A 21357-nucleotide genomic window follows, 5' to 3' on the forward strand; every position below is an offset into this window, starting at 1 on the left:
TCAAAAAATAATTATATTTTGGTCCCCAGGACCTGGGGAATCTCTGATAGAGTAGTATGATATATTAAATGAATAATATATATTTTCTGATTAAGTTAATGTACCAATACAGTTCAATTTAGTTCTCTTTTGATGAAGCAGAAATATAATTTATGTGTAGGAAACAATGGTTCAGATAAGACTACTACAGTTGAGTGGTGAGAATAAAGATAAGAAAAAGTCACCTTTTAAAGCAAAAGATTCTTAAAAGCAATGTATTATGAATGGGATATACCACCCACAGAAATGCTTCCCATTCTGGAGTGATAAATAACTTCTATCACTTGTAATAAAAGATAACTTTAGTCATCACTATTTCCCATTTATTGTGCCAGGCTTTTCACATGCAATGTCTCATAGATGTTCATAACAAAACTAATAGGTACCACCCAACACTCTAATTAACAAAAGGAGAAAAGCAGATAGAGTAAGGCACAGTGCCCAGGAATATGTATTTAATTCATGCCAGAAACGCTTACTTTTAATCCCAGGAATAATATATTTTGAAGAAATTAGTGCCTGGAATATAACCAAAACAGCAACAAAACTTCATTACTTTCAGCTTTGTTCCTGTTTACCCAAGTATAAGAAAAAGCAATGAAGCCCATGTTGAACAGGGAAAAACTGGAGATTGGCAAATAAGTTCTTAGTGACATTATTAAGACCAGTGAAGAACAGCTTTGTTCCAATCCTAGAAAATCTGTCCTAAATCTGTGAATGAGAATATCCCCATTTTATGCAGGAATATAAAGTAATCCAGGTTAATCTATGAAATGCATACATTAACAGAAGATCATTTGAATATCTTCTTTTTTTGTTTGTTTACTTTTCATTACCAATGAGCACTCTGCTTGATAGGTTGGTCACCTTTGTAAACTTATTCTTAAATTCTACTCATAAACTTTGTCATTTATATTTTCAGGCTATATGTTAAATTTTGATTTTGATGGTAATCACAGTCATATTTCCAACTGAGGATTTTTGGAATCTAAAATTCAGTTTCTTGTGAACTTGATTATTTTGGTCTGCAAACTACATGTCTAGACAGAGCTATAAATATACCACTTTTTAAAAAATCTTTTGACCATGTGTGACCATCAATATACCATTTCTTAAATTTCATTTAGCCGCTTGAAACATTAACTATTTCACATTTGTAACAATTATGTATCTCATCAATCAATTCCAAAAAGGTCATTACTACTGCTCAGTATTTTTGATTTAAAGTAAAATAACGGTAAAAAATCTCTATGAATATTCTTAATTGTTAACAACAGATATCACCATACCTTTTTTTAACTTCACCTGAGTTAAGTTAAATATTATTTCATCTTATTTTTAAAATATAGACATTCTCATGAATTATTTAATTTCTTTAATTCTTAGTGGCTGTATTGATATTAACATAATTATTAAGAAGATTTTTTCTTTTTTACTTATCAAATATTTTCTTTGAAAATTTATGATATGCTACTATAATGGACACAGTATGGTTATCTGTTGGTATAATGATGTTGCATAACCAACCACCACAAAAAATGTATACTTAAAACAATAAACTCTTTTAAGCTCACATGCATTGGGTTGGCTAGGGGTTCATCTATCTCAGAGAGCTAGAGATACCCACTGGCACATCTCTCCTTGGCAGCAGGCAGCTAGGTGGTTTTGTGTGTCTTAGCTGGACTTTCTCATATGTTTGGCCCCTCAGGGAAGATGACTCAGCTCTGCCCCAGGTGGTCTCCCATTCTCTAGCAGGCAAGCTCTCATTTACCTGTTCTCCAAAGTGGACTCACAGAGCAAGAAAGAGAAGAGCATAAGCACTCAAGGCCTGGAAATGTAATGTTGTTGTCTGGTTTGGAAGTGTGATGTTGTTGCCACTTCTACACACTATTGACCACGGTGAGTCACACAGCCAGTCCAAGTTCAAAGATTCAGGAAATAATGTCTAACTTGTTCAAAACTGTTACATTATGTTATTAAGGGAATAGTAACAAGGAAGGGTAGAGGATCTGGGACATTTTTGTAATCAAACTTGTTTCATTCATTTTAGTGGATATTTTTAAATGTATTAATCTTTAAAGAGAAAAAATATACTTGTCACTGACACTTTTCACAGCTGTATGTTTGTGTGTCTATTTTGTTTGTTTCTACTGTATTATTTGTTATTTCCTTCCTATAGTTTTTTTATTTGGGTTATGTTATTAATAGTTTACTTGGCTTTAACTTAGTTGCTTAAGTACTTAATTGCCAGTATTTTTCCTTTCTTATAAATAAACTTATTTAAATGCCCATATAATAACAATTTAGCATCATCTCATAAAGTTGGAGAGTAATTATTTTAAAATATTTAACTGTAAATAATTTTCTAATTTTAAGCATGAGTCTTCTTATTTGATATGTAATTTTTCAGGGTGCTTTAAACTTCAAAAATACATCTTTAAAAAATTTAACTTCTAGATATTGTTTTTGAACACATGCCATTGTATTCAGAGTATGTGGATTAAATCACAGTGTACATGATTCTCACAAAGTAATATGGAACAAAGTCAGACAAGCATAAAAATAATACATACCTATGATCCCACTGATAAAACATTCAAAAACAAACCACACTGTTGCTTACTCTTGGGGAGTATATAATGAGTAGGTGCTGGCAGAAGGTTTTGAAAGTGCTTCTAATATTTTCTTTCTTTATCTAGGATGTAGTTACAAGGTTGTTGGTGGTCTGTAGAAATTCATCAAGATATATATACTTGAGATGTTTGCACATTTCTGTATGTTTATTATACTTTGGTAATATGTTGAAAAATCTCAAAGAACTTGTTTAGGGCAATTAGAGCTGAGGAGAGAATTAGTAGAATAAAATATAAATATAACTAATGAGTCTATAGCACAGAAGTACAAAGAAGAAAAATTATGAACAAGAGATGCTAAGATATCGAAAAGAGTGAGAATTCTGCTGTTATACACGCCATTTCCTAAGGTGTCTTTGTCACTCCTCTCATTAAGATAAGAGTTCATTTTCTCACTGCTTCAATTTGGCATGGCCCTGGAGCAAGCTTTGACCAGAAGAATGTGGCAAAAGTGACACTTTTTACTCTCATGTCTAATATTTGTAAAGACTTGGGATCAAGTAATCCCTAAGCTGGTGGTTGCTGCTAGGTTGACTCATCACACTTCCACAGAATTCATCAATAAGGAGACAACCAGACCAAATGGATTTAGATGGCTCATAACAGCAAGTAGAGCAGGCAGTTTGAACACACAGTTAATCTGTGTCCAGCTTTAGAAATCCAAGGTTAGGAAACCCCCAATCTCATATAAGGGCTGCTAAAAAAACCTGCCCAAACTTTGTTCCAAAGGACACATTGTATTAATTACCCTGAAATGTAAGGAAAGTCTTCTCTGATAGCCAAGTATTGTCTTGCTGTATTTCCATATACAAATGTTCTTGAACTGGCCATAAATACCTAACCATGTTGAAATGTGAGGGATTCATGGAGAATTTTCTCTCAATAGCAACTTCAAATGCTTCAACAATCATGTAAAAAGGACTAGCCTAGCATCTAGGGGATGAAAAGTCGTGGAAAAATCAGATCCATTCCATCTGAGGACTCACAGACATGTAAACAAAGCTATCAGTTGAATTCATCCCAAATTGCTGACTCACATATTGTGAATAAATAATAAACTAAGTCTTGAGATATTTGTTACACATTAGATGGCTGGAACAACGATGTTAAAATCATAAAAGAAAATATTTGTGGTATAGCAGGCCACTTTTAAGAATAGCCATAGATTGTTTGTACAAAATTATTATCAATAACCTCATACTTCTAGGACAATTTTTGTAAAGACACTTTCCAGAGGCTCTTTGGGAAAAAAAAAATCTATTCCTATAAATCAAACATTTTGCATTCTGATTAATCAATGGTTCTTTATTATTAGCAGTAGTTAATTTATAACTAAAGAAAAACATTTTTACAGATACCACTATTTCTTTTCTCAATTTCTTTCCCTAGATTTTAAGCCAGTAAGAAGTGGCATTAGAACATACCTTCTAAGCTTTTGCAAAAATACTTGTTCATAACACCTGGACTTGGTGAGTCTAACTGTGAGTTCTTCTTTTGGTTTGTTGTGGAACAAAGTGGGATACTTGTATCTTGTCATTATGGAGTTTGTTCTTTCATTCGTTCAACAACCATGCATTGTTCACAGTAATTTACACTAAGGTGAACAGTGAATACCTGCAAGACTCTCCTCTGCCCCTACGGATTTTCCCTCCTGGCTGTTCCCCCCATCATTCTGTTCTCAGGGCTAGCCTCCTTACTGTTCCTTTGTGACATAAGGTTGTCACATTTTCCTGAAATGTTTTTCTTCAATATAACTGTATGCTAGGCTTTCTTTTATTTTTCAGTTGTTTGTTCAAATACCATTATATCAGGAACCACTCCATCATTCCTTATTACACTTTCATGCCTTTTTCCCATAGCACTTTATCACCATTAACAATTTTTTTAAAAGTTATGCTTGATTTTTTTTTTGCTTTTCTTTATTATCTGTCTTTCTTCCTGTAAATAAGCCTCAAAAAGGCATGGGTTTTTGTATTGTCCACTGTAATGTTCCTAATGCTTAGAACACTTCCTAGGAGAGAGCAAATGCTCAAAACTGCTTGTTAAATAAATGAATAGATGAATTAATGGTGTATAAGGAGACTGATTTCTAAAACAAATCCCCCAAACCATAGTGACCTCTAATAAATTTTATTTATCACATTGGCTAAAGGGTTCTTCTGATCCATCTTTTCACTCGCAAGCTGATGGAGCCTCCACTATTAGACACATTGCTTGACAATGTGACAAGGAAATGGGAATTAAGCAAACCACACAGTAGATCTTCAACTCTCCCACTCAGAAATAATAAACAGAAAATTCAGTCACATTTCCTTGGCCACAGATAGGTAAATTATTTCTACCATGTGCCAAAGGAAGACAGACTGTGATAATGGCAGAAACGGTATTAGTTTAGGATGGTTAGGGAAGGTTTCACTGAGAGAATAACCTTTGAGCTGAGCTCTGATTTATTACTGAAGGCTGAGCTCTGATTTATTACTGAAGGCTGATAAGTCTCCTGTTCCAAAACCTGACTTAGATCCAGTTCTATGTGATCTGTCAAAAATGCATAGAGCTCTCCTCACTTCTTTGTGTTGATGCATTAAATGCGATAATTCATATGGAGCACTCAACACTGTCTAGAAAAGTAAATGCTCAAAAATGGCATCTATTATTAATATCATTTCATCATAACTGAATATCATTAATATCAAATATCACTTGCTATTTGAAACCATTTTGATTTAAATGGTAAATCCTTAAAAGAATGAAATATGAAAACATATTTAAAAGGAATGGATCAATGGTAAGTGGATTTTGTTGTAAAAATGACCATCCATGGTCATCAGGGCCATCTCAAAAGGGGAATTTTGAATCATGTTCTTTGAAGCAGAGGCTACGCACTGATTGACACCTAAGGTAGGTAGCTCTTGAAATCACAGCAATGATGGGAGAGTATGTGGATGAACCAAGTGATTTCTCAAAAACTAAACAATGAAGCTCCTCCAGAAATAGACTCATATTTGTATTCATAATTTATGTTTTGTAACCCACCCACTACCAATTGTTGCCTAATATATCAGCAGGAATATCTTGCTTGGTAAAAATAGTTAATGATAGAGACTGAGAAGTTCAACAGTGTTAGCCTGATTACTTGTACGTAGCTTATAAATTTTACAAAGATGGCCATGCATAGATAAGTACTAATATGGAATGCTTGGAAGAAGATTAATATGGTAATATAAAGATTATATATTTCCGAGGTGCTGACTTTACCAATGAGGAAGAAAAATCATTGACATGGGACGACAGGAGGAAATTACAGGAGGAAAACCATAAAGATAACTGGAGAAAATTTTTGAAGATGCATTTACAGTGGAGAAAGGTGATGATAAATTTACAGACAAAAGTAAATAAATAAAAGAAGTAAAACTATAACATTCTGTGCCTCTTACATTGTTTCAACATCAATAAAGTTTAAGATAATTAGGCATGTTGGTTAAACACATACTACTCATTAATAAAATAATTACCATAGATTTCCACATAAGGTGTGTATACTTGATTTATTATGCAAGGATAGTATATCGTTTAACTCATTGTTATAAGTCACAAGATTTGCTAGAATTGATCTCTTAGAATTACTAGAAAGCCTATTTAGAGTTATGTTGTAGGAAAAAGAGTTAAGAAGATAGAGGAACAAGATCCAGTATGGTTGCTTATAATCATATAGTACCAATTAGCGTCTCACTAACACTGATTATTAAGGAGCACAGTGTGACTTACATTTCCATTTTGATTTAACACATTTTATCTAGTGTTTAGTTGTTCATGGGAATGAGAATTTATTTTGCCATTCACTGAGGTCTCAGTTGTAGCTCTGATATTCCTGACTTATCTGAGCTTCTTTCACCGCAAGTTTAAGAAAAAAACAATTACCATTCCTCAAGGTACTAAATTACCTTCAGATGACAATTTTTAGTCCTTTGTCTCTCCTTGAGCCTCTGACATTTTTTTCATGTCTCCTCATGTACTGCACTTAAGCAGAGCTATTTTGATTAAATAACTCCCCAGAGAACTGAGATTATAATACAATAGTCTTCCAAACAGGTTATTCTTGAGTACATATTGCCATTATGCAGTGCAGATATAAAATCTGTATTTCATAAATGCATGTTTCTATGAAATCTGCCAAGTAGATGAATATCTCTTTCATTGTTCCTGACATCATTGAATTATAAATAATAAAGTAAAGCTCCAGTTGTTTATTTGCAATGGAATAGCTCTGAGAAAAATTTCAGTTATCAATGATATAGTAACCTCTAGGAAAGTGAATTTAAAATTACAGTGAACACTATCTGAAATAATTTCCCTTAAATTGGGCATTTGCTCAGAATTGCCATAAATCAATTTTCAAATCCAATAGAGTTAAAATGAGTGGTGAATACAATCTTTTTCACTTCATTTTTTAAATATTCTATCTGCTTCAGTGTTTTGGAGTTAAGATGGCATTAGATAGGGGAAGTAATTACTAATTAGCATGGTTTCACCAGGGCACAGCCCTTCACTACTAGTCAGATTTCCTTCTGAGAAACTGGTTTGTGCGTTTTAAAAACAGCTCCCAGAAAAAGTACTCTTTATGTCAAAAGATCACTATCATTACACACTTGGAAAATTTCAAATATTAAAGTAAAACACTGAAAAATTTAATTGAATATTCAGACTTGACTTTTTGTAAAATAAAGCTAAAAATAGAATTTGTACCAGTATAATTAATTATTAATCTCTCTCCACTTTTCATGTAGTTGGACTTTAAATAAAGATCATTGTATGTTAACTCTGTGGCACATAAAAAGCCTATGAAGTCTGATTTCATTACTCAAGTTCTTGCTCCATATAAGCTATCTTACTCAGAAGACCTTAAAAACAATGAAAAATTCTTAACAGATTAAAAAGTAAGCAAAGCTACAAAGTTTCAGTTATGCAAGAAGAATAAGCTCTGGAGAGCTCTTGTATCACTATGTGACTATAATTAATGATATTGTGCAGTATAATTGAAATTTGCTAAAAGGGTATCTCTTAAGTGTTATCACCATCCACACAGAAAGGAAAAGTAGTAACTGTGATTTGATAGATATATTAATTAGCTTTATAATGATGAATATATTGTGGTGAATATTTTGTAATATTTGTATATTAAATCAAGTTGTACATCTTAAATATATGCACTTATTAATTGTGCATTATACATCAATAAAGCTACAAAAATTTTAAAATAAGAAAAACTGTAGATGAGTGGCAAAGTACAAAAAAAATACTTTTTGAGGATCAAATCACTCAGAAACTAATTTATACTTTCTCAAAATGCTTCTTTCTAAAATAAAAAGTCCACATGTCCTTTTTGGTTGATTAATTTGAACAAGGCCTGGCTGTTAATTTTGAGGTATTTCGAACACTTTGATATGAAGTTAGGAAATTAGGTTTGTTTATTTTATATATCCTTTTATGGATTAGGGCTAATAATTATCAACCAAAGAGAAAGATTTCAGAATTGTAGAGCTAGTCAAAGAAAATAAGTCCTTTCTACTATTTAGCTAATTAAAGCTAAAATTAAAATCTGGAGGTTTATTTTGCTTGCTACTTTCTTTTACTTAAAACTAACAAGTTAATCATTGTGGGAGATCTATATAGCTTTTTGCATAGAAGGATATGCTTACTAAATGATGCATTTCTAGATTTTTATCAATTTAGGGAGGGGAAAGGATGCGAGCATTTTAATTTTCCCACTGAATATATGCAAAGTACATTCAACCAAGAACATTTTAAATGTATATGTAGTTTCTAGAATTTCCTGAGTTGTGATTCTATATTAACAATGAATAAGATCAATAGCAGGGAGGAGAAAGTAGTTGCTTCAAGAATAAAATTCTTTTTTTTGGAAAAAAAATTAAAAGAAGAGGGTGCTGTATCCTGATTCATCTCTACTGAAAGGCCAATACCAAAACCAATTTGCTTCACTTTCACCAATCCTTCATAATTTTCTCTTTGATCTCATAGCTATCACGGTCTCTTTTGACTTGACCAAACAAGAACACTGAAAAAGAACATTTACTGTATATCTAAATTAATGAAACCAGGGTAAGAAAAAAAAGGACCGTGCCTCCTGGGATATTTTTGCTCTCATAAAAGATAGAGGTGCTCATGAGGTCAATAGCTCTGGTTATAACTTCCAAGCATTCTAGCAATAAGGAAAAAGAGTGCTATATTTTACTTGTACTTCTTAACATTTTACTTTTTTTTTTTTTTTTACTATTCTATTTGTAGCACTCTTGAAAATACAATATGTAAAATAAATCATCTTTTCTTTTGGCTGAATATAAAAATTCTGAATATTTTCACATATCTGATCACTTTTCATTTTGCTGTTAGTTTTGTGAATATTGAAAATCTTGTACATGACAGTATGTTTTAAATATATTTCATACTTTTATCTTTAACATTAAACTGCTGTCCATTAAATTTTTTTCATACTAACATTGAAATATGTCAAGAAAAAACAAAAAGCATTTGTAGAGAATGACATTAAGATTTATCTAAGTTAGATGTATTTATCATTTGGTATTTCCATTGTCATTGTTAATTCCCTGTTACTTTAATCTTAGCTAAAATGGATAAATCATACCCAATAAAATTTTGTACTTTCATATAAAATATAATGTAGTTCATTAGTTTTATGGCAGAATTATTTTAATATACTAATACTGCAAATCGAGTGTGTTTAAAATTGTGGATATTTATTCCAAAACTGTGATTTAAGACTTTTAGCTATTTGGATTAAAAAATATGGACCTCAAAATATTACTATGATTATATAAAGTTAAAAGTGAAAAACAAGATCAGACATAGTATCTGAAGTTACTAAAATTTACCTAAGTTTCTGTAGCTTTGTATATATCTGAGTTCAAAATGTCATTTCTTAGCGAATAGAATTCAAAGATATTCAATGTGCTTAAGAATATCATTTTGATAGTGTTATAATTGTTTTAGGTCTTTTTTTCTCTCTTCATCTACCTTCTTTTCTGATTCTGAATAGATGGTATGTATTCAATTAAAATAAAGTTATATAAGTTAATCCACTTCTCAGAAGAACTAGTATGCCACAAATGGCATTTACTAGCTCCTGACACAATCAGGATCTTTCCTTATAAGTGATCATTCCTATTTCAAAAATATTGTGCAAAAAAAACCCAAGTTTTACAATATTATTATTGTTATTGTCATTATTATAAAAGTGCTATATTACTTATGCGTTACACTTAAAAATTAAGATATTTCCTTTTGTTTTTTTCCTACCTGCATGCATGCTTTATACTGTTACTTGTAAGAGATACTTGTGTTTTTGTTTTACATTTGACCACAGTTATATATTCCATTTTACAGTTCTTATTTCTGGCATACTAATCTTTCAGTGTATTAAGTCTACTTACTGATCAGGTTGGCTCTTACCCATTGTGAGACATCCTGATCTGCCTCAATACAGCAGAATTTTCTCCTCCAGTAGAAGTAACTATTGACATGCCCTATTGCTTTCCAGTTTTGGGTAAATTTTGGCACATTGAGTTGAAGGTTAGCAAAATATCCCACTTTGGTATATTGATTATTTTGAGCAACAGGTAGTTAAAAAAACAGTAAGTTAAGTGAGAGGCTTTCTTCAAACTCTCCTTATCTCCCTAAAGACAAAAGGAATTCAGTTGTCATAAATCTCCTCCTTGAAGTTTCATCAACCAGGAAATGTTGACACCTGTCATGGAAGAGGAGACTAGAAGTAGACACCACACAAACTATCCTGCCATCTGTTCTTCCAAGGTCCCTTCATCTTTCCAAAAAATTATTTACTCTCCCCTAACTCTCCCCTATGTCCTCCCTCTTCCTTCCCTATTAAAATGGCATTTAAAGCTGAATTCTAAAGCAACCTCTTTGAATTACTCATTTTCTATGGTTATTTCCCATGTACAGAGAGTTATACATGTTACTAAAATCCTGTCTATATTTTTCTTATTAGTCTTAGTTAAGAACTCAGAAAGTAGAGGGAAAAACATTTTTCCTTCCCTACAACATCTATGGGTGAGATTGTTATATCCCTTGCTCTAATACTTTATATGACCAGAGTTTTCTGGGATTATCCCCAAGGAAATATATAAAAACAAACCTGTTTTCTTATTTTTTTAATAATAGCAATAATAATTCTTAAATTCAATCCAAAATACCATTTAAAAAAAATCTTAGCTATGAAATACTTAGGGATAAATCTGGTAAAAGAGGTGTATAAAGGTGCATGAACCATACACAGAAAACTATAAAACTTCACTAAGAAAAGTAAAATAAATTTAGGAAACGGTTTTTTCACTGGGTGAAAGACTAAATATTGTTAAGATATAAATTCTCCCAGACTTATCTATAGACTTCCCAATCAAAACCCCAACAGGCATTTTTGTAAAATTGAAAATCTCATGGTAAAATTCAAAATCAGTCAAAATACAGAAGTGATCTCTAAAATAATCAAAAGGACTTTGAAATAGAATGAAGTGGGAGGGCTAATACCACTTATTTTAGACATATTATAAAGCTACAGTAATCAAGACAGTGTGATACTGATGTCAAGGTAAACAAATAGATCAATAGAATAAGTTGTTCAGCAATAGACCTGCACATGCCTATTTCAGATTTTTTTAAAACCTTTGACAATTGATTTTTATCAAAGATAAAACAGAAATTCATTAAGCAAGGCTCATTTTTTCAACAAATAATGTTCAAACATTTAGATAACATTTTCAAAATTATGAACTTCCATCCCTATTTCACACCATATACAAAATTAACTCAAAAATCAATCATAGGCCTATTTGCAAAACTTAAAGTTATAAAACTTATAAGAAACCACAGGAGAAAATCTCTGTGATCTTTGATTATGGAAAGATATCTTAAGATATCTTAAGATAAAATAAGATAAAAAAAGAAAGAGAAATTAACAATGTCTGCTCTTGGAAAGGCATGATAAGATAATTAAAAAGCCAACCACTGACTGGGAGAAAATTTTTACAAAGCATATATTAGATAAATAAGTTGTATCTAGAATGTACAAAAATTTAACACTGAACAACAGAAACCCAATAAAAAGTCAACATACTTAATGTTTAATAATTAAACATAAATTTTACCAAAGAAAATCTCTTGTGTATTGATTACAGTTTAATCAAGGAAGCAGGGCTCTGTACTCAGATTTTTGTTGGTTTTAAGTATTTTTCTGTCATTTATATCTAAAAATTTAAAAATAATTCTACTTCTTGTTAGAATTTATAAATGGAAGAGGAGACCAGTCTTCAAATGCATAACTCTGTTAAAAAAAAATGGGTTCTTTAGTTAGAGTGCTTATTAAATTTTTAATTTAATATAAAATGTCTGTAACTCTTGTAGGCATTTTTTGGGGTCCACGGTTAATTGGGAAAACTAAAACAAAACAAAATTTTGTTTTCTTGAAACAATACACCACCACATTTAAATTAGTTTATATAATTATTCTTCTTTCATTTTATTGTCATCATAAGCAGGTTTATGCTGCAGTAGCCAAACAAAGTATTTGACAAAGTTAACAAGTGGGGATTATTTGTTGATCAAAGCTGAGTATTTGATCAAAAGCCTTTTAAATTGAATCTGAGTTTTAAATTCCCATTGTTCCCTTTCTTCATCAATTTTGTTTGACTCAATTTTAGTTATTAAGGAGCACAAAATGCTGAATGGTTCCCAGTGTTTTATTTAGCACAGACCTTAAACTTTCGGGAGTAGTTGTATTTTTCTTATTCGTGATACAATCATGTTGGTGCTATTTGTCATGGACCAAAACTAGACAGTTTAGTATTTTAAAGCCAGCCTTTTGTATCAATCATTGCTGAAAGAACAATGACATTAGCACAACACGCTTCACATTATTGATTATTCTAAAAGTTATGACTCCAAAAGTTCAGTGTGATAACCTGACCTTATTTCACCAATCAAAGATTGAAGAAGAAAGGTTAACACTTTTATCAACTCACCAAACAAATCTTAGGCATAGCCAAACTACATATACAGCACTTCAATGTACTGTTTTACAAATTTATTCAAATATATTTTGGGATTGGAAAACTATTACAGTTTAAATTATATTTAATTTTCTTTTTAAATAAGTTACTTTTCTCTATATGATGGAGAAATAAGAGAGTATGATCATGCTATTTTATTTTGATTGGTATAAGATACTTAAGTTTAATCACACAAAATTAAGTTTTATAATTCTAAATTATGTTCACTGAAAATGTTTGAATTAGTGGCATGATAAATGATTGATGTCCTTTTTCTCTACTATATCCTATTCACAAATATGATGCACAATCTGGAGAGCCACTTCTCCAGGTATTTTCATTATTATAAATAACATTTTAATGGTCTCTAAACACAATAGTACTATGTTGTCCACTTGCAATAAACTAATTGTGAAACACAATCTTTGAAGGCATATAGGCCAATTTCATGGTTATACCGACTTCAAGTGATAAAAAATATACTATGATATACCAATTTCTGCTGTTAGAAAGAACAAATTTCCTTATACAATTGATTTTCTTTCTACTCAATGTAGCTATGGTTATAGGGAGGCATAAAAAACCCTGAACAATGTGAAACTCATTCCAAAAACAGCTTACTTGATCTGACTTAAAGAGATAATAAAGCTACTTTAAATGAGAAGCTAATATAGAAGTCTGAAGTTTGGTATGCTTCTTAACTTTTTCCAGACCCTACATAGCTTATTGAGGACAGAGATTCTATTAGAGAGAACAAAAGGAAAGAAAAAGGAGCAGAGTTTTAAATGATAGGTGGCCTCTATGCCTGAGATTTTTCATGCACATTCAAAGTACTCATCAGTTCAGACTTTTCTTTTTACTATTCCATACTTGAGGAGGAATGGGATGAAGGAAGCAGGACTGCCCAAAACTGAGCTGTTAGAGTCCAAACGTTGGAAATAAAATCACCTATTTTTCTTCTGCTTCTAAACTTCCTTCTATTTTTCTGGAAAAGAAAAACATAGAAATTTAGGCATATTTAGATTATGATAATGAGTTGATCTATTTATGTGCACAGATTTAAGAACAAGCCTTTGCAGGCACTAAGTTTTTAAAACTAAACAAAGACTCTTCTCTTTTTTCTTAGGTAAAGCAAAGGCACTTACACTGGTGAAGGCCTGACATGGTCTGTTGCTTCTGCCTCAGACTCAGAGCACTTGCTGCCATTTCACTCTAGAGTATTTGAGAATTTTTCTATAGTTTTATTCTTGAACTGCTGCTTTTGTTTTTCTTTTAATCTCTAGGCTCCTACTACTTTGTTACAAGAAGCTGAATCTTAAAATAACAAAGCAAATATATTTCAAATTGAAAGAGACAAGTTTGAAAAGAAGTATTTGTTTAAAGGAAGTTTATTATGATTTGCAGAGAAAAACAACTCAATTCTATCTTAACCATTCGACTTTGAGGTGATCTTAGAGGTGCCTTCAAGTTCAGATATCTTAAGAATGGTACAATAATACTAACTGTATAGCTTTTATAATAATGACCATTTTAGAAAATTAAAAACCCTTTAAAATTACTGATATTCATAGCGAAAGTTGATACTCTGAACCTTTATTCCAACTAGAAATGTGAAGACAGTAAAATATAATTTTATTGAATAAAGCCTATTTTCTGTTTCTATTTTCTGTCTCTATGGAACATTCGCTACATGTATGTCTGCAATATATATACTTTTAGATTGGAGAAGTGGCCAAGTATAGACTGTATTAAAAAAGACAGTCTCTTTGTTCAAAATGTATTTACTCTAAAATTACTAAATAGTAAAGGATTCCATTCTGAAATGTTTTCCATAAGCATAATAATAATTTATCATTTCCACAATTACTCCTGAATTAAGAATTTGAGGACATATTAAGTAAGCATAAAAGGCATAATTAAATACTTATCATATAGTAAATACATTCACCTAGTTTGCATTGCATTTTTATTTAATAAATTTAATCTCATTTAGTACTCAAATATTGCTTTCCAATTCTGCTTTAAAGGAATGAAATAAATCTACATTGCATGAAACAAATTAAAGATTCACATAGAATGTGCAAATTTAGAAGCCAGACAATTTTCCACTGTGACAGGGAATAAAGAAATAAATAGAAATGCTGTCTTTCCAAAGTAGAAGAAGGAAGTTCATGGTATCTGTATCACAGGTATGCTCGCACTCTCCAACATGAAAATGAATCTAATTAATCTGTAAATACTGACTTAGTGATTAAAAAATGAAGCTAAAATATTCCTCCAAATAGCAACTTTTTTGCCATATTGCTTACATATTGACACTTGCCAAATAAGACATTGATATGTGAGAACTAATTCAGTGTTCTCTGAAGAGTTGTATATCCAGTCGTAGACCTTTAAATTCTGGTTTCCCATCAACGCTTTATTGTTCAATTCACATGATTCTGCCACTAAAAATAACTAATTTTATAAACTAAGGGATTAGAAGGGAGAGGTTGAGAATGGTAGACGTCTTTTTATAACTTTTCCTCATGTAAAAAAAGTTCAGGATTATGGGACATATGGATTTTATATTTACATATAGATAATGTTAAGTGAAAGTAAGTATAACCTGTCTTTATCAATTTAATTTAGTTGCATTCACTGTACATTAATCATAGGGAAAAGTACCTATTTTGGGGTTGAGCTATATGAAATGTGAAAAAAAAGCTTCCTGAGACATACATTAAGTAGATTCCATTAGTGACCTGTCATGAGCTCATGCCTATTAAACCTTTGTAAAATATTTCCAGTGTTCTAGGATCTGACAAGGCCATTATAATTTAATTTAGTATGCAATATTTTTGAAAATACATACAACTTTTATTATTTTCAGGAATTAAAAGTCATTCATAAAAGTGGTTTACATAAAACAAGTTTAATTAAGTAATTTGTTCATTCCCCTGAGACAGTCTTCACACATGATTGAAGACACAGGCTGAATAAGCATTAACATTTTTAATAATTTCAACATGTTTTGCTAAATGCAAAAAAACACAGTTGTAATTGAGAAAGACATACAATAAATGTCTCTGCCACATAACTTTTATTGCAATATTATATTAAAAATGAAGTACATACTTGATGAGTAACTCTAGGTAGCCATACTTCATATTTACAAACCAGAGTCAAAATAAAAGCAAAAATTCTCAAGTTGTGTAACATTGATTACTTTGGGCGTCTCATAAAAGGCAGCTGATTTCACAAAGATAATAATTATTTCTTCAGGCACAAATGAAATGCATCTTGGAGAAAAAGCTTTTACCAAGAAAACTTTTTTCAATAATACCTTCACATATTGTAATATTTCCCAATACTATTTATTGAAGAGACTGTCTTTTCTCCATTGCACATTCTAAGTGAAATAAGCAGAGAAAGGCACATACCATATGATTTCACTTTTATGTGTCACCTAAAAAATAAAACAAATGAGCAAAACAAAAATTGAGACTCTAACACAGAGAGCAAATGGGTGGTTCCTTAGGGAAGGGGGTATGAGGGATGGGTGAAGGAGGTAAAGAGGTACAATCTTCTGATTATAGTATAAGTAAATCAAGGGGGTGAAAAATAACAGCATAGGGAATATAGTCAATAATACTGTGACATCTTTGTATGGTGACAGATGGTAACTACACTTACCATAATGAGCATTTAGTAATATATATAATTGTTATATCACTATATTGTACACTGAAGCCAATATAATATTGTATATAAACTATACTTCAATTGAAAATAAATAAATGTGAGGGAATAAGATAGACTTACTTTAAGTATGAAGTGGGTTAATAAATAGTTATACAATTAAACAAATAAATGGATATTTATACAAAGCTCTTTCTAGTCTCATTTTTGCTTGTTCTTAAAGCTGGTAGCTTCCTACATAATAATATTTTGAAAAGTACTGAAAGACTATTCCTTTTATCTTATGCATTTACCCCGCACACAATTTACCATTATTTTTCCACAATTGTGTCAGGATTTATGCTTTTTAAAAGTTCTCTGCTTTAATATGTCTTACCCAATTTTTAGAAAAATAATTATATATTAATCCTAGAAAAATATATTAAGCATGAATGAGTTTGTCAGTTTGTTGGGAGAGAGTGAGAAGGAAACACCAGAGACTGGGTGAAAGCAAACAAGGTGGGTCAAATTGATATATGTTGCAAGGGGGAAACTGGATACTTGTAGCCTATATTTCCAAAAAGACTTAAATTTTCTCTGCACTTAGCAAGTTTGTTTCCAAAAAATTGAGTATTATACTCTATTTCTTTTGAATTTATGACTTTCAGTAGTAAAAATGCTTTTTTAATATAACAATATTAATAATCTTGCTCTAAAGCATATACTTCAAAATTTATTCCTAGATGATGGAATATCTGACATGAATAAAATAACCTAGATGAAAGGAATACTATACTAAAGTGACTTTATGAATATTAACAAAACTATTGAGTAACACACTGACTATTGACTGTGCTCTTCTGTGTACCAGCCACTGGGCAAAGTTTTTTGCATATATTATTTGTTTTGATTCTTCCCACAGTTCTATGACATGCAGAGTTTTATCACCACCTTCTATATTTGGAATCTGAGTCAGAAAGACCTTTGGCTAAACTCATACAGTTAGTAAATTAAAAAGCAGAGCTTTGTACGTAGGTCTAATTAGCTGGAACATCCATTTTTTAAAGCCTCTTTTAAACATAAATTCTTTTCATGTTTCAACAGATCCAAACTTCTGCTTTTGTATGACTTGATGTTATTTCTGAAAAACTAGATTAGAAAATAAGTATGATGAGTATGATGAACTTGTCTAAAGTCATTGAAGGTATAGACTTTATGAAATACTCCTTTCTTTAAAATGTATCTAGAAATTTTAATTTCAAAATTAAAACAAAGAAGTATTAAAAATAAGGATCAATATTCTAGGGATATTAATAGACATATCTATACAATATATTAATAACTCTAATGTTATTAAATAAATACCATGTTTATATAGAGATAAATTTACATATCATGTACCATAATCTGAATCCCATTTTGATGCAAAAACATGCTGTCATGGATGGAAGGTGAACTGCAAATGATATCTTTTATGTATAAGTGGAATTGTAACTACCAGATTCTATGTGTGTACATTACATCATATGGCACACTGAAGTCATGGAAAATTTTCTAAGCCAGAGTAGACTTTTATCAATTATATTACTTTATGCACAGTGTTGATACAGGATGAATGAGGGAAAAAAATGGCTCCTATTTTAGTCATGTAATAGATATGATATAATTATTTGTAACCAAATGCTAAAGGGTTAACACAAACTCACTATTAAAATAAGATGAATAAAGGTATAGGTTTCCATTCAGCATACCATTGCATATTCATAAGATTTTCTAACCCTGATTATCTCTAAACTCATTTTGTTTCCCTTGTGTCTTTTGGATATATTTCCCAGTTGCCATAATTGACAGATATCCCTTTATCTACATTTTCTTTAATATTAGAATACATGCATGTTCACCATACTTGAAGTTCCTTTTCACTATTTTGTCATTTAAGCTTTACTCTTCCATTTAGCTACAATTTAAGTCCATTTCTTTGGAGACTTTGGCAGTGATCATTTGAATGCTTGCATAATTTAACAAAAAGCTTTTTTTTAAAGTGAAGGTATTAATTTAAAATTATTTATGGAGCAATTTCAGCATACCAGATATTCTTTGAAGCATGGGGGCTACCAAGATAAAAATGATAAATATAGTCACTGACACATGGATATGGAGGGGCCAATAGTCAAGAAAATAAACAAATATTTAAAGTGCATGCTAAATGCTATTGAGAACATAGACGTAGTAATGAGCCAAACACTATTAGGAGATTCTAAGTTGAAGTAGCAAACATTTTTAAGCTAATGTCAGAAAGAAAGTCTCCTTTAAAGAATTACTTTTACCTGAGATATGAGGGATGAATGTCAAGATGAAGAAAAATTTTTTTTTGTGATAATACCAAATTTGCATATGAAAATGCCATGACTATGAATATTAAAATTACCAAATTTTTTTTTACTATTTTAAAATTTCTTGTAGAATTTTTTATCCTCGAGGACAATGAAAAACACCTATTTTATAATTTATTTTTTACAGTGTCTTTATATGATAATATGATTTTTCTTTGACAGGTAGTTTTAAGATTACTTATCTCAATTTCAAACAGGGAACGGATTTCCTATAAATGTTTATGCTCACTATCATATATAAGCATCCAAGAGCATACTAGACAATACAAGCAAAGCTTAGTGGTTTTTGGTTATAATGCATTTTTAAAGTTCTGGAAATTCAAATCAATATACCATATATGAGTAGAGTAAAACTTCATTGGATCTAGTCCTATATGCAACCAGATATATTTTAATAGTGAAGTAATAAATACAGGTTTGACCAAAATTCCAAAAGTCTGAATCACATTCTATTGATCTTTAAAGCATTTTGATTCAATTAATGATTCTGATTTAATTTTCTCTTGCACTGATTACTGGGATTGGGGATTAGATTAGCATTACAGAGAAAAATAACACATAAGAATAGATTTGAGCAACAGTATTCTATATTTTACATACTTTTTTTTTCTTATTGATTTATTGGATAGTGTTGCCTTGATCTTAGATAAAATTCAGTTATTCCTGGGTCCCTGATACATCCCCATCAAATTGAACCCTATGTTTTCAAAACTATAAACATTATCATTGGGTTTATTTTAGTCCTTCATTGTTTATTTCCTTTGATGTCCCTATCTATTTATAATCCTTTCCTATAGTATATATTTTGCCAAGTATCTCAGATAGTGTTTTGCAATCTGGCAAAATAAAAATGGTAGGAATGAAAGAACATAAAGAAAGTGAGAGAGAAAGAAAATTGGAAACATATCTCTTTTAGTAAGAAACTAATTACTTAGTTCATCATCAAAGAGAGAACAAAGTTCATAGAAATGCTGAGGCTCTTTACCAAATATAACCATGCAAGTTGAGGGACTAGACAATGTTGTACAAAAGTCAAGTGAAACAACAAACAACAGAAATAGTGCCCCATCAATTCAGTTAACATGGGTTTCAGATAAGTTCTTTAACATATGTTAGGGTAAATTTATTATATGTAAAATCAAACAACAACCAAAAGTACAAATGACTGCTATACAAAGGAATATGCATAATGTTACTGACAGAATAGTGAGTAAAAGAAGACAGACCCAAAAGGGCACACGTAGTATGAGTTCGTTATATGAAGTTCAAAACCATCAAAAAATAAATCTATAATCCTAGGTATCAGATGATTTTTGCCTGGAAAGGGCCATGCATCAGCTGTTGAGATATTAAATAAAATTTTATTTTTTGATTTATATGATGGTTGAAGGTTTTAGACATAATTTAAAAAGAACAGCCTATATGAATATACTGTACATTTTACTATATAGTAAGGATTACTTCAGTAATACAATAAAATAAAAAGTAGATACTATAAAAATTATATTCCAAATAATATTAAATATGTGGTATATATATGTATATATAATTTGAAATGTATATTAAATATAAAATTTCTTGAAACAATGAAATGTGTCAAAGATGACACAAGAAGAAATAGAAACACACATATTCTGAAGTACTAAAGAAACAAGCATTAATGACCAAGTGATTCCTCAAATATAAAACTGGCACAGATAGATTTACTAAGTGAGTAGATATATACTTTAAATTAATAATTCCAAACATAACATTTCTTCCCAATTTGAATAATGTGTATACTTTCTCCCAAATCATTTAAAATTTAGCACACCTTGTTTCAGAACAGTACAAGAAACAGAAATTGCAGAGCAGTTTCCTTCATGAACACAGAATAAAAAATTAGGAATTTACTAAGAAACCAACAAAATAAGTCCAATAAAATATGATGCATATATAAGTACTTTCATGAGCAAATTAGGTCTATATCAAATGTTTACTGTTATTTTAACTTTAGAAAATCAATGTGTGTAGTCCATCAAATTAATAATGAATAAAGAAATTTCATATGATAATCTCAATAGGTGCAGAATAAGTGTTTGATGAAGTTCAACATCCATTCTTGATAAAACCTGTGGTAGCAAACCAGTAACAGAAGGGGACTTTTTGTAAGATAGAGATATGTTAGTAGAGGTAAGTTAAGTGCTTTAGCAAACAACCCCAAAATTTAAGTTATCACAAAATACATTTATTCTTGCTTATATAATATTTCAGTATATAGTCTCCTTACTAAGGGACTCATTTTGGAGGGTCTTAAAAATAGTGATTTAGGAACTCAGGTTTCTTCTGTTTTCTTTCTCAAATACAGCTTATTGCCTCTACTTTCAAGTGCTAGAGATGGAAACAAGGCTTTGCAGCTCTAATGCGTTAAGCCACAGACAGGAGCAAATCACTTACTTCTGTAACCATCTGGACCAAAGTCAGCTACCCCCACTTCATGTGAAACTGGTAAGTGTATAATAGCTCTGTGCCCAGTTAAAATAGAGGATAGCAATT

Source organism: Manis pentadactyla, chromosome 5, assembly GCF_030020395.1.
Source record: "Manis pentadactyla isolate mManPen7 chromosome 5, mManPen7.hap1, whole genome shotgun sequence".
In the NCBI taxonomy this organism is placed as follows: domain Eukaryota; kingdom Metazoa; phylum Chordata; class Mammalia; order Pholidota; family Manidae; genus Manis; species Manis pentadactyla.